Source organism: Gobius niger (genome assembly GCF_951799975.1).
Source record: "Gobius niger genome assembly, chromosome: 2".
Classification (NCBI taxonomy): Eukaryota; Metazoa; Chordata; class Actinopteri; order Gobiiformes; family Gobiidae; genus Gobius; species Gobius niger.
This window is the reverse complement of record NC_136853.1, coordinates 23874218-23887002: the sequence shown is the minus strand read 5'-3', so window position 1 is coordinate 23887002 and position 12785 is coordinate 23874218. Positions and strand designations below refer to the sequence as shown.

Genomic DNA, 12785 nt, shown 5'->3' with positions numbered 1-12785 from the left:
AACATCTACCTCATCACATGCAGGGATTCACCATGTGGACAACAAAGCCCCATCACTGCAGCGCCACAAACACCAGAAGCAACGGCTGACGGAGCTACTCCATCGAATTTGTCTGGCTCCTCTGCCACCGAAACAACTGTTCATTCCAGCCAGCACGATAACAAAGCGTCAAGAGGTCGAAGGAAAGGAAATGCCAGAGAGTAAGCAACAAGGAACAAATGAACAAAAAAGACATATTAAAGCAGTACTAAGTAACTCATTCCCCTAGAGGCTATAAGTGCCACTGCAGGTGTCGTAGCATATTGTGGTTTTTTACTCATTAATTGTCCGTGAGAGTACATACTACGCTGACATAAAAGACAAATCATCCCATTAACACTTGTATTACCTCCCGAGGGACTATGTAAAGGATTTATTAAAGGGGGGGTATTATGCAAAATCGACTTTTGCAAGCTTTACATCATGTTATTATGTCATTCCCTCATTAAAAACATGCCTGAAGTGTTGCCTTGGCACATTCATGTATTTTTGAGTAATCTGTAAAAACTCTGATGGCGGCCATTTTAGGGATAGGTTTGCCTGAGTCCTCCTAGGAACGCCCCCACCTCCTGGAGACGCCTCCGAGCTTTTGTCACCAGCCGAGTAACCAACCACTGCTCCTCAGCAGAGCCCCCCTCCCCACTGATGCCACAGACAGATACCCCCTTTTTAAGGAAAACAAGTACTGCTTTAAGAGTTTAAAAGAATCATGGAAGCTAATCAGCAATGTGGAAACCAATTAACATACGTTTTATAGCAGCAAAAAAAGAATTGAAATCTGAAACCTGGTTGGACTGGATTGCCCAGACTTCCTGGAAAGTTGTACACCATCATTGCAAGCCTGTAGAGTTTTCTTTCACTTTAAATAATTGTTTAAATGTGCTATATAAAGGTTGACATTGTTCTGTGGTAGTGTATGGTAGCCATTAAAACATGACTGATTGTGCATTTCTGAATATTTCACAATTTGACAAGTCCATGGGAGACACTAATGAGATGTTTACTTACAGAACCAGACTGATTTCATGTTGGGCAGTATTGTTGAAACCCATAGCTTTAAACAGTCTTTATTTTGTTTTTAGGAAAATGAAAACATCAGGTGATACTAAATCTGAAAATTCAAGACCTCAAAGAAAATCTACAATATGTTCCCCTGAAGCACTCTCGCTGGACAATTTGAAAAAAAGCCCCTCATCCAGCTCCACAATCCCACCTCAGACACATGAGACGAATAAACTGAGCAGTTTACAGAACACCTCTGAGGTGAAAAAATGAACATCAGTGCGTTATTTTTATTGTACATGTAAGTCTAATGTTGTGTAATATACTTTGTACATTTCTTTAGGTTCTAAACTCGCACCAGAGCGACTCTATTGGGAGCAGCTTTTTAGAGGAAGAACCCACAAATGTGTCACAATTTTTCTTCAGTGATGTTTTTACAGAAGTGGAAAGCGAGAATTTTCCATTGACGGGGAAATCAGATAGTATCTCTTCCTGCTCTGGCACCGCACCAAGTCAAAGAGCAGAGACCGAGGTGGATGAAAGGTTAAAGAGGTGAGACGTATAATATATTTATTTGAATTTCAATCCTAATTTACTTGCAATAAAGTTAATTTACTTAATTTTTCATTTAAAGAAAAGCTTCCAGTGACCCTCCAAGTGGTCAGCACAGTTCACTGACTGAAGGACAACCACCAGATGCAACTTCCTCGACCATTTTACAAAATACTCCGTCCTCTATTGATGTAACAATGACAGATTCCAGTCAATGGAACACTAAAAAGACGAGAGGAAAAGGAAGTTCCAAAAAGTATGGATTGTTTTAAAAAATGAGTGGTTTGCACACAAAATATGCTATGCTTATGATGTCTCTTTGTGTAGAAAAAGTAACACAATATGTCAAAGCTTGAGGAAATCTACAGACACATCAAAAACCAATGAGGCTGTTCTCCAGGACAGTTTGAAAGAGACCCAATCGACCAGCTCTGCAGCTCAACCTCAGAACCAGCCAGGCTCTTTGTTGGCAACACATGAGGTTTTAAGATATGAAGGTTTAGGGTTTGCCTTTTTAAAGCACTTTATTTGACCGTCTCTGTTTGTTGTAGGTTCCAGTTGATAAAGATGACTCCATTGTGGAAGTGGATTGTGGCAACGGTTCAGTAACAAAGACTATAAATAGCGACAATGCTTGCGGAGACAAAACACAGACTCAATGTTTAGAAACGAGTGGAAACACAAGAAAGAAAAGGTTGGTTTAATTAAAGACACACTGTAACATTTTCCCAATCACATGAATAAAATGATTATTCAGTCATGTGCTTTCATTGGTGAAAAATACCTAAGAAGAACATGTCTTCAGCTTTCTCACCCCCACTCAGACATGAGGTTTAGATACATCAGGTCATCTACCAAGCGTTAAAGGAACATGCCACCGTTTTTCCATTCTGAGATGTGTTCTTACCTGAGCTTAGACGAGTTGATGCGTAACTGTCTGGCTTTTGTGCACGTGCTCAATCACACAAAAAGACCTAATATGTTGTTAGCATTTAGCCTCTCCTCCTCTCCTATGGGGACAAATGGGGGTGAAGTTAGAAGCGACCAAGCTCTTCCATGTTTTCCCTATTTAAATACGGTTACGTGAGTAGTTACACGATCCAAGCATAGTTACACAAAATTAAACATGTCGATTTTCTAAGCGGACATAAAGGGGTACTATATTGTGAGGCGTAGTAATACCTTAGGACTTTACTGCTGACATCTTTGGTGTTTGGTGTTATGCATCAACTCGTCTAAGCTCAGGGAAGAACATATATCTCAGTAAGGAAAAACGGTGGCCTGTTCCTTTACGAACATGTTTGGTATCGAAGGCATCGTTATCAGTGTTGCGTTTATATCACTGTTATCACATTTGTATTTACTAAGTTTTACATTTTATGTAGGTGCTGGTGTCAACTTGTTTTTATTTTATTGTTTTCAGAAAAGCAAAAGCTTCAAGTCTTGCATTGATTCAGGAATCGGCACATGAAGCATCAGTTACTCATGAAGCGCAAAAAAATTCTGATTCCAGCCTAATGGACATTGTAAAAACTAGAGGAAGCATCAAAGGGTAAACAAATCATGTTTTCTCATGGCTTTTGTACAATGCTTTTTTCAAATGTATTTATGTATTTGTTTTATTTTCTGTGTTAAGGAAAAATAAAGCCTCTGATGAAGCAACGACTAAGAGATCTCGACCCCAAATGCAAGATACAGCAGCATCAAAATCTCCAGCGAAAATCAGAGAAAACCTTTCTGCCAGCGCCGCCATGGTACAAGTGGAAATAACTACACACTCAGTGAACATTTAGTTGGATGTAACTAATGTGTAATTTTAATGTTCTAGCTTCAATCCACCAATCAAAGTGACTCAAAAGAAAGCTGCCCCTTTGATGATGAGCCAACTAATGTGTCACAGTACTTCTTAAGTGACATTTTTACGGATGTAGAAGAAGAATTCAAGTCATAGTGACTGAGATAATTCATCAAGACCTGTTGTTCCTGTTTTAAAGATGTATTATTATGTTGTTAACTTATTATTTCCCCTATGGCCTTCAGGTATGTATAGTTAATTAGGTTTGAAAGCATTTCAAGTAAAGCAAGTTGAAGTTACATTCATCAGAACTAATAATAATGATTATAATAATAATGTAAATACATGTACAAAATATTTTCTCAAGCTTGGATATATATCTTATGTAACATTGGTCTCACCTGCGACATTTTACATTAGGGTTCTTTTTAAAGACTGATAGATTTTATTGAACTTTACCTCAACTGCCTTGGTTTTTAAAACCAAGCTTAATAACAAAATGATGACATCAGTTATTTCATGTCAAGCTGTTTAACCTGTCTTTTCAGTCAACATTTTGGCAGGTTATTGCATTTGCTTGAAATTTGTTTCATAGTTTCATTGTTTAGCCTAAGGTTGATCTATGTTAATAAATTTACCGTCTTCTGCTTCTTTGTTTTTCGTTTCTTTGTTGTGCTTAATTTTAATTATGCATTTTTCCATATAGTCCATGATCATAAAAGTGTTTTTGTGCCCTACAGAAACCTTGCACAGTATTTTAGGTGCTTATGGTGATGTATAAGCCGTAGATTTAAAGGACCATGAGGTCTTGTGACTAAGCAGTGAAAGTATGTTAAGATTCGAGTATTTAAACCAGTGAGGACTGTTCTCTTAGCTTATTGTGTCCCGTATCTTGGTGCTGAATTGTAGGTGGGAAACTAGCACTATGGATGACAAAGTACAGGTCAGTGTTAACTTGAACTTAAAAATGTTCTCAAATAATGAATACTACTATCCAATTGTTACAACAAGGCTGTTTTGTTTTACTGTAAATAAATATTTAGGATTAACCCGTCATTCTAGTGTTCAAGTGAATTTGAGACGTTAATTAAAAACTCATTGCAAACAATATCACTGCCTGTTAATGTAACAGTTGCTTTGAATCACGATGAAAAGTTAAAGTTAAAACCAAGCTATGCATTTTCTGCTGCAAGGGTGAGAAGGTGCTGGAGCAGATTGAGATGGAGGTGCGAATGCGGGATGGGGCCTGTAAACTTCTTGCTGCCTGTTCCCAAAGAGACCAAGCTCTAGAGGCGGCGAAGAACATCGTGAGCTGCAGCTGCCGCATCTTGGCCCTGCTCAGTGAACTGCAGAGGCTGCAACGGGACCAGGTCCTGCAGCGGGTGGGACTCAAGCCAGACCAAGGGTAATAACAATCATGTGTACTGACTGCTTTGCCTGAGCTATAAACAAATAAACAATTAAAAAGCTTTAAATAGTTTTTCGATTACAGTTTATCTGATAATGTGCCGTGTTTTGGGAACGTTGCCATCTCTGGTGAGCGCTTACCACATAATATTATCAAAGCTCACATTTCTTGTAAATTTATTGTCGCTTTTGCCGCCAACAGATCTGCGAATCCCCCTGATGTGGAAAGACTCAGAGTACTTTAAAAACAAAGGAGGTGAGTAACTTTACAACTTGTCCTTTTTATTCAGTGGAAAGAAAAGTATCACAAGGCCTAAAAGAGTGGCCTAAAAGAGTACCCTGACGTCACTTACAGTGCATAGGCTATTATGTATGTCAGATTATGTGGTAATATGACGCGATTATTCTATAAAATTATTATTTAATCTGTTTTGTTGTTACCATAGTAAGATAAACTAGTCTAAAATTACACATTACTTTCCATCCATCCATCCATCCATCCATCCATCCATCCATCCATCCATCCATCCATCCATCCATCCATCCATTCATTCATTCATTCATTTATTCATTTATTCATTTATTTGTTTATTTATTTATTTATTTAAAACAGGTTTGTAATCCAGTGCGTTCTTAACCCTAGCCCTACCCTAAGTTTACTGAAGCATATGATTCCTCCGATCTGAATGCCTTGGCTCGGGAAAGGTATTTCAAACCACAGCTGCTGCTTGACATGAAGATTTCCTCCCCTTTCAGATGGTGTCTCCGTTTCACTTGTGTCTTTATGATGTAGTAGTGGTGGTTATGTTGCTCCAAATTCAGATGATCTATAGTATGTTACAAATGATTATGCAAATGATGTTTTTCTCAGATTTTCGAAATTGTCAACTCAAATGACAGTCAGCGTAATTTTCAAGTATTTAAATGTTAGAGGACAACTCAAAATGTTTTTGTATGTTTGTACTGTTTTACTTTCAAATGTTTATGCACATACCCGTCGCTATGGGCGGGCCATAGGGGGCCGTGCCCGTCCCCCAAGATGCTTGTGCCCCCCCAGACACAGATGTGGTGTCGTCTACGTGATACGCAGGTATACGCCGTATAACCACGAGAAGCCACTACAAATTGGGTAAAGATAGACTACGTATCACTCATTTGCGCAGTGTTACTTTTGCGCTTTCTGCCTGATTAGGGACCAGCCCAAACTCCACAACAAGTAACTATTTCCTCCCCTGACACCAAGAGAGGGGACCGGCGGCATTTCATCCCTCTCTCTCTCTCTCTGGCACGGTTCAATCTAAGCTGCACTCGTGCGCAATTGTGCACGGCTCCCGTGTTGTCTGGGCACAAAATAAAATATAGCTAATATGATAGAGGAGTATTAACGATCATTCTCCGCTCTGAGAGTCCACGATGTATGCCTCTTTATGCTCATTTCCCCGTCCCGGCTCGTGAGAGGCTTTTGGCAAAGGCAGTGACAGGTGCTCGTGTGTATTTTACTACAAAGCGCTAAAGTCCACCGAAAAGACCCCGCGTTCCAAGTGTGCGTTTTACACTCTGACACAAGCGCTTTCAGTGAAGGCTTGAGAGAGACTGAAAAGTGGACGCGGCCACAGCACTGTCCGAGCCATATTCATGGTCCAAAAACGGTGGCGCGAGTGTGGGGGGGGGGAGTGTGGAGTGTGTTTTCGTTGCATCGGCGCAATATTCTGCACAGACGCAAGGCCCAGCTCATTCAGCTGCTTTTGAAAAGGACCTCACTCTTATAAATTTAAGTTTGAGCAGAAGGATGTGTTGATGAGGAGGTTCAACTCAGAGAAACGCCACCTGCAACATACTGACGTTTCTGCCACGAGGACTCATGTTGCAGGCTGTAGTTGGTCTGGTCATATTTGCTGTTGATTATGTTTAATGTAATGATCAGTGTGCGCCAGGGCTACGTGAATACCATATGAAAAATATGTATTTAATAGTAAATGTGGATTTCATATGCCACCCTTAAGACTGACGTCTGGCGATGGGACTGATTATGCACAGCAGCATTTCAATGTGTTTTATAGGTCATAAAGAACTGAAAATGGTTATTTGTTGAATTTGCTCCAGAGGCACCAGCAGCTTCAAATACCAGTTTGCTGCTTTGTAGCAGCTGTTCTATTCTGTTGTTTTTGTCTACCAGAAATCATCCTCATTGTGCCTTTATCTGCACAAACCTGCGTGTGCTCTGAATCAGCCACAAATCTCTTAGCAGTACAATGATCAGGCTTGATCTTACATGAAATATCTAAGGTTTTCATACCTAGCCCAAGGCATTCAACTATTTCACGCTTTTCGGCAACAGAGAGATCCTTTTCTTTCCCATATTGCTTGAAAATGTTGGTCTTCTTAATAATGTGGGGCTTAACCTGACAACTAATCATCCCAGGTCTCTGAGATTGATGTCAGTGATTCAAAGAGTCCTGAGATACAATACCATCCATGAGTTTCATTGAAAAACTTTTTTTTAAATCATTTTTTTCATTTTTTCATCTCATTTTTTATCATTTGCATAATAATTTGGAACATACTTTAAATTGTTCTTGAATGTGTGTTTCGACGACTCCTGCCCCCTCCCACTGCGTTCTTGCCGCTCTGAACAGTTGACACTGTCTAACGCAGCTGCCGCCACGCACAATCATCACGCACGCATGTACATGCATTTCACGTTGACAAAATACAGAATTAACCATGGGTGTGAAGGCACCTTAAAGGTGCGCCCAGGCACCTTGCAAAGGAAACTCATTCCGCAATCTTGTCCTTTTGGTAATTGCCCAACTCTCATGCGGGTTCTCACAGGAACATAGATTGGTCGTTAAATTGAGAGCTTTGCCCCCAGACTCAGCTCCCTCTTCACCACAACAGTTCGATACAGCAACTGTATCGTTGCTGATGTCGTACCGCTCCATCTGTCAATCCCACGCTCCATCTGTCCCTCACCCGAGATATTTGAACTCCTCCACTAGAGGCAAGGACTCACCGGTTGAAAACCATGGCCTCGGATTTGGACATGCTGATTCTCATCCCAGCTGCTTCACACTCGGCTGCAAACCACCCCAGTGCACGCTGAAGGTCCTGATTTGATGAAGCCAACAGAACAACAGCATCTGCAAACAGCAGGGAAGCAAGCGCTTTAAACGCAATGAAGACGATGGATATTCACCTCCAACACTTTGGTCTCAGTCTTGACTATAGACTGTCAAAAATAATAGACAACGTCTGCTCACTCCTCCCCGTTTGCCATAATAACCACGTTCGAAAAGGAATCCATGGCGGATTTAGGCAATGCAAGGCAAGTTTATTTGTAGAGCACAATTCATACACAAGGTAATTCAAAGTGCTTCACAGTTGCATAAAAATAACAAGAAAACAGTTAAAATCAATAAAAACATAAACATAAAATTAAATAATTACAGTAAAAGGCAAGAGTGCAGATAAAATACTTTTAATCGTATGCATGGGCAAAAAGAAGTGTTTTCAGCCTGGATTTGAACATTGTCAGAGATGAGGCCTGTCTTACATCGTCATGAAGACTGTTCCAGAGTTTAGCTGCATGAAACTGAAACGCAGCCTCCCCGTGTTTAGTCCTGACTCTGGGAACCACCAGGAGACCCCTCCCCTAAACTGAGTTTAATTTGGGCAAAACGGCGACACAGCTGAACTGTACATTTGTCACAAACTGACATTCATCTAACAGAGGTCACCTTTTTGAATGGACTAATTCTCTCTACCGAAACCAACCGGACCGGCAATTAGCATTAATTAACTAACATTTGTTTTTTTGCCGGAAGGTAAAAAAACAAATGGTCATTTCTTTGGTCGTTTCTTTGTACAGCTTTTCATTGGTTCCCAATCAGCACCATAACCAGCCCAGAACCATCAACAGCACCTGCTTGGTGGAAAAGGGTTGTCAGAGAATGTATGACAAAACAAAGGCCATTTTCGTATAGGCCGGGTTAATGTGCCTGTAGAGCGGACGTGGGCAAACTGTGGCTTGTGGGCTGGATATGGCCCCTTAGGCAAATTTTGTCCGGCCCTCGACTCTCTTTCCATAATGTTGGCTATATCATTTTTTCCCGGTATAGTGGTGTATCAGAGGCACCATTACCATCCCGTGCCAGAGGGTCTTTAATGACTCTGGGTTTTTATTTTTATTTTATTTGTTTATCTCATTCAAAAGTGGCATTAAAAATAGGTGAAGTTGCTCACTGCTTCTCTGTCTGCGGAGTGATTCGAGTCCCTACAGTGATGTCACCGCCATGCGGCAAATTTTAGTATGCGGAAGCAGATTCTTCGCTCAAAAACGTCTATTCTAAAAAAAAATCTTTACCTGGAATCACAATTCCAGGATTGTTCTTTTTTTACGATGAGTAAAATGAAATGAATAATAATGCATTGGTTTTATATAGAGCTTTTCTCGACACTTAAAGACGCTTTACATTGCACTATTCATTCACTCCATACTCGGTGGTGGTAAGCTACTATTGTAGCCACAGCTGCCCTGAGGTAGACTGACGGAAGCGAGGCAACCAATCTGCGCCATCAGCCCCTCCGACCACCACCACTCACTCACTCATGCATTACATTCGCTAGGCTTCCTGGTGTTCCCAAACGGTCTCCCATGCCTTCCCTGCTTAGCTTCCAAGGTCTGACGGGATTGGGCAGAGCATAGGCAGTATGGCCCCAAAATGAGTGGCCCAACCTTGCATAATTGTTTTAAGACACTGTGCCTAACTTTTTTTCACAAACACTGAGGGAGGGAATGGAAGGAAGCTTACAGTATAGAGCTTTTCACATGACACAAGTGCTTCACATAGTATAGGGGATTATAACTTCATTCACTCCACACACGGTGGTGGTAAGCAGACATGGGGGTCGAACACGGTACCTTCTAGCTGTATAATATACTGAAGAACAAAGCAAATGGACACAAGCCAATGCTTTTTATTATTCTAAAGAATACACCTCTAAAAACATACAGTATTTTAATATAAATATGTGAGCTTGAGCTACAAAACTGTTTTATGTTTCTTGTTATGTTATGTTTCTAGTTATGTGTAGCATTTTGTGGAGGCTTCTCTGTTAGGAGAGGTCTCAAGACATTTTCCACCAGCTGATGCCAAAAAGTCTTCAAATGTAACTTTAAGGTTTAAATACTGAATAAGGCTCTTAACAGAAGACAACTATATTGAATGGCCTTCTCAGTTTAGCTTTAAGACCAAGTCGCGTCAAGACCAAGGCTATCATGACCCTCTCTGCCTCCTTTATCACCAATGAAGGTCTCCCCAGCTCGGCCCCCACCACCAGCTGTTATCTCCAGCAGCTTCACTGCTGTCTAGGACATTAGGGGCCTCTGTGTTGCTACCATGCATAGCGAACTCAAAACCAACCAGAGATCCACAGAGGGAGTGTATTCTTCTAAAACAATTAGTACTGTCAAACAACATAGATTAGACAAGAGAGGGGCAGTCGTCCAATCAAAGAAATCTAATCTATATCCCTTGCTTCATGATGATACTGTTTGTTTGTTTTTTGCCACAGAACTGCATCGCTGTGCCTTCTTCTGTCTGCTTCAGTGTGGCTCTCAGATCTTCACGACTGACCTGCAGATTGTAGACAGAACACTGACTGACATCTGCTTTGAAGACAATTTTGTATTGTAATTGTTGATTCATTGTTTTTTATATACAGCACTACTGAACACGTCAAACCATGTATTACTGAAAATATGTTATGTTTACTGTGCAGCAGGGATGTAGGTCCAAGTTTTCAGCTGCGAGTGGAGCTGTACAGTAGCTGTGTAGTGGAGGATGGCTCCATGGGCACAAGGAGAGGCAGTCTGGGAGTTACCGCGATGGGAAACTTTTCAGGAAAGAAGATTCGTGCTGCTTTTGAGTCTGCTGCAGTCTGTGGATCTAATCCTATTGGAAAAACCTCACCCCCTTCCATCTCAGACCCGTCCACACTGTGAGGATATCTTCTATTTCTACATATTTTGGTGCTGTCCCATCATCTTAGCTAAACCGAAGGACTTAATTGTTTTCAAAGGGGGCCCAAGTTCAACCTGTTGGCACATGTTACTCTGACACTCAAACACATCCAAGAGGGTTTTAAGACACACGACTTGACTCTTGAAGCAACCGGTGAGCAACAGGTGGCACTAAACATACAGTTACTCACAGAAAGCATGCCTTGTTTATTCCGCCCTGCCCACTTTGGCCTCTTTTTGCACTGGATCGGCACTTCCATTGCATTGACACCTCCGGTACAAGTCTGTTCATTAAGTGGAGAAAGGAAGGAAAATGATTGCCGCTAAAAGCTGATGTTTAGTAGATTAATTTGTGTAAAACGTCAATTGTTCATTTGCACCAACAAGTCAACACCTATGTAAACTAATACGAGTGAAGGACTGGGCACAATTCTTAGCGGCACCCACGCAAACTTCTTTGTTTAACTATTACAAGATTACTACACTAATAGCAAACTATTAGTGTAGTAATCTTGAAATAGGTATAATATACTTTTGCTAGTAATTAACATCCTTTTCCAGAGGAGAGTTCTTTTTGGTTGCCTCTGTATGGTAACATCTGCTGCCGCTTAGTGGCTCAACCTCAGTGCATGTTGACGCCAGCTTTCTGTGGCAAACTCAACATTAAGGTAACAGCCAGTATGCAACTTCACTAAGTGCCATTTATCACATTGTCATTCAATGCTGACAGTGCACATTATCATTCAGCTTCAGAAGTGCCACGAAGCTTTGGAAAATGTCTACGGTGTCCTCAAGGGGAGGAGTCTTGTCTGCTATCAGAGTGAAGAGGAGCAAGAATCTGGCCCATTACTTGTGATCCCTCTCAGGAAGGTGAGCTGAGCTGGGTTATGCATACCAAAGTGGATTGTTGATTTAATAGTCAAATGTGGGCGTCAAGGAGATAACTTATTATTATTTTCCCCCCCCAGGATGCCCACATTTTTGTGTCAGAGCCAGAGGACGATCAACACCACAGTATCCACATCAGCACGAAAGAAGACAGAGACAACGTAATTTACATAGTCACAGCGGCTGACACGCAACACTGGACCAAATCCTTCTGGCAACACCTCTACAATATGGGTAACATCAAGTGCTCGATTGTTTGTGTTCTGCCTGGTACGTACAGTGCATTCTATTATAAATTGTGACTTTTTATTGCGAGCCAAAATGTTATGACAGCTTTGGAGTAATAAAAAAGCCCTCAGCACCAGCCTGCAGGGCATGGGTGTGATAAAACCATTATCAGACTCAGACTAGCTGGCTATTCCTAACCCCATTTATGTAACTGATTAAGGGCGAGAGAGAATCCATGTTGGCAGATCCGACTCCTCCTACAGAGCATGTTGATTAAACAGGGTTAAAAGGCGAGAAACTCCCTCCTCCATGCCCCGGTGTTCATAGCGGCAACAAGCCTCCACAGGTCTCCAGGACTTGCCAATCAAATGCTTTAAACTTGAAAAATCTGAACATAAAGCAGCATGGTTAAAAATGATCCTCCTTCAGTGTTGTCACAAGGGGAAACAAGAATAGAAATAACATTTGTTAGAGCCAAGCTTTCAAGATGTTTTTGGCCGGGTCCTTTCTGGAGTCGCCCATAGCCACTAGGGGGTGGTATTACAGCAATGTCAGCACCCCACCATGAGGATCATAAAGAAGTGCAATCCTTGTCTATTGGATTAAACCTGAATTGAGAAGGTCATACTCCCTCAATGCTTTCATGTTTATCAAACATTTTGTTATCATTTAGTCTTTATTATTTATCATGTAAGTTGAGTGTAAGGATTTCTTTGAATCTGCATTCCTCACCAAGTTTGTAAGAGTCCTAAATGTTAGAAATGTGTATAAATTATTTTTACAGCTTAGACCGGGGGTGCCTAATGTGTGGCCTGGGGACCAAATGCAGTCTGCAGACCAATTGTTGGTGGC

At 41.1% G+C, this 12785-nt stretch overlaps 2 long non-coding RNA genes across 2 annotated transcripts; both read left to right on the top strand.

The window, feature by feature from the left end:
• The first annotated feature begins 2 nt into the window (after positions 1-2).
• On the top strand, positions 3-1610 carry LOC306959815. The gene is made up of 3 exons (XR_013792646.1): positions 3-200; positions 1122-1302; positions 1385-1610. It is a non-coding gene; the product is annotated as an uncharacterized lncRNA (long non-coding RNA).
• Positions 1611-1700: 90 nt separating this feature from the next.
• Positions 1701-3809, top strand: LOC306982033. Its single transcript, XR_013794158.1, has 6 exons — positions 1701-1849; positions 1921-2074; positions 2145-2287; positions 3017-3145; positions 3230-3347; positions 3422-3809. It is a non-coding gene; the product is annotated as an uncharacterized lncRNA (long non-coding RNA).
• Positions 3810-12785: the final 8976 nt, after the last annotated feature.